The following is a 2,951-nucleotide window of genomic DNA, read 5'->3' as shown; positions in this document are numbered from 1 at the left end:
TTCGACTTTAGTCAAAGGAGATCGTATTGTTCATAGTTATTTTAAACAGTACATTGGTCATGCAGATGTGCGCTGCTATTTGCTAACATGTCTTCCTAGTGTTTAGGATTGAACATGTGGAATGAGGCCCAACTTATTTCCAAAAGTTGTTGAGGATTATTCTTGAAATTTTAAGTTATAGTACATTGGCCATATAATCATTTTATTCGGGATCTTAAAAAGGGTACTGGGTGTAATAAACATTGGCTCGTGACAAATCAGTGTAATTTACCCTAATAAAATAACTCTGATGCCATTTAGCGTGTATTTCAATTTTCAAAATGTAAAGGGAATAATTTGGAATCCGTTATTTGAACATGATATCCAAATAGAGTATATCAGTGATTCCACTGCATTTCAAAAGTTTGGTTTATTGGTAGGTCCATTCGTGATAAATGATAACAGTCCTTAACGGACTTGGATCTTTTGATTAATTAATTACAAGAAAGTTCAACAATAACAAGCTTTTTCTCATCCAGCGAAATCAACAGTGTGAATCATACAATTTCCTTTGACTCAGTTAAAATCCAAGGTTTGCACATGTTATTTATCATAAAATTATTCTTGACCACTAACTGTATTATTCTTCTTGGTCTTATATTTTCTTCACAGTACTTAAAATCACACATTCTATTCTTTACTCATGTCTCCCGGAGTCAATTGTGTACATATCCAAACCAAACCACCTTGATCGATGTACTGTTTATCTTACATGTTTTTTTAATAAACGCTACTATCTTTTTACTTAATCAAAATTTCTTAAAAGAAAGTAAATATTAAATATTTTGCTTTTTATTATAAATATTAATTTTCAATATTTATATCTACTGAAAAATTGTCTGAGAAAAAGTGCGTATGGTATTGCAGCTCCCAAAAAACATTTGGAAAACTCAACACAAAGTGACAACTTAGCAATCATGGTCTCAACAGTTTTAACTGTGGTCTGCCCAGAGCCACCGAATGAAAATGACACTAGTTTTGGATTGTTGAGAGAGAGCAGTAATGTCACTCGAAGCTGTTGTTCCTTTATTAATTGTTTTTTCTGTTAATTTCTCATCATATCAGTGAGTGAAACTGAAGGAAATTGACTTGAAAAGCAAAGGATAAAATGCATCAAACTACTTCGTCCCAACTCACAAGCCTTCTCTTAAATTTTGACGGTGATTGTTTATCCAACCTTTTTACACCCTTTAATTTGTTCACCATGTTGGAATCTTTTGTTGTTTTTAATATGACAAAAAAATGAATTAGGTAAGAGAATGTTTCTATTTTATACTTACTACTAACATTTTCTTCAGATGAATTTGTGACCCGTGACCAACTAAAATTCTGTCTACAGCAATTGGATAAACAAATGTTAGTATTCTGAACAAAAATCATCCATGAAGTGATTATGATTGTAAAAGTTTTTTTTCTTCTTTTAATTGATTTCCTAAAGTCTTATTATAATAATGTGGGGAGCCAAAATAATGTACAAATCAATTAATAGGATTTTCATTCTTCACCAGAACATTAATTAGTTTAAGTATTATTCTAGGAAAAGAATTAAAATTCTTTTTTAGTGTACAATGATGAAAATGTTGAACTTAGGACTTCATGAATACTACAAAGACCTCTCCCTAGTGCAGTAGGTTGAATTCTTTCAAGGTAGTACATATGTCAAGGCATTAATAGAGACATTACATTTTGTATTTAAAAACTTCCATTTATTTCTAATTCTTTCTCTTGATAATTAGTATTCAACCTAATCTGCATGAAATACCTTCTATTATGTAATAGGTCTTTTAAGCATGTTAATCAATACACGCGCCGTGTATTTTGGCTTGTTTAGTGTGGTGATAATATATAGGTAAGCCCTGAAATGATGCATGATGCATGCATGCGTGGTGAAGTGCATGTCTCTCTCATTAATAGTAATTTCATTTTCAAGTGTACAGATAGAGAAATAATGTGATGTCACAACTATGTGTCAACAGTGCCTCTCAATCATATATAGCCATTGAAATTATACAATCTCTCTTAAAACATTAAGTGCCACCAATGGTCCTAATCTATACCTACCACAAAATATAATTAGTATCAATTCCAGTGTCTTACCTTTACTTATTCTTTCGTTCGATCAGCATGAAGGGTCCAATTTTTAATGCCAAAATACTTTTGAACATCAATGTTTTTTTTTTAGTGTTTTGACATCAATGTGAGACAACAAAAGTTATTCCTTTTAATTAATTTTGGAGTTTGAGATGCTTATTATGTACGAGAAGGATAAAACATATAAGAGTGATAAAAATATATAACAAAATACAATATTTAGACATGGTTTCGACTTTTTTATATTCAAATAATAAATTGTCCCCCATAGTAATAGTTCAATGGTGAGAGCTTGCAAGATAAATATCCCTCATGTGAACAAGATTTGGAAGACTATAAAGAGAAGAGAGAATAAAGAGACGAATGGATGTGAGATCTTAATTTATTTGAAAGAAAGATGAAAATGGACGAGACATTTTTTAAGAAAAACATATGTAATTATTTTTAATCAGATAATGAAGAGATTGAAGAAACAAATAAGAAAGAAGTATTTTCTCGCGAGGAGAGAAAAAGTGATAATAGGATGAAAGTACTATTTTAATAGAAGTATTTTGTTAGGCATACTTAGTTGGTCGTCCTCTAGTTTATTATATTATATTTTCAGTTTAAAAGTTAGTTAGGGGTTGATATATCATTTATATTTATATTTTAATCTTGGCCTTCCTATATATATATAATATATATGGTTCAGATTTATCCTTCACTCGCACACACATGGATGGCAATATAGTTGAAATTTATCATTCTCTATCTCTCGCATACAAGGAATGATAAATTTCAACTATATTGCCATCCATGTGTGTGTGAATAAATCTAAACCA

Source organism: Cajanus cajan, chromosome 7, assembly GCF_000230855.2.
Source record: "Cajanus cajan strain Asha chromosome 7, NIPB_CcT2T_4, whole genome shotgun sequence".
Taxonomy (NCBI): Eukaryota; Viridiplantae; Streptophyta; class Magnoliopsida; order Fabales; family Fabaceae; genus Cajanus; species Cajanus cajan.
The sequence above is the reverse complement of the archived record's forward strand: the minus strand, read 5'-3'. Positions refer to the sequence as shown.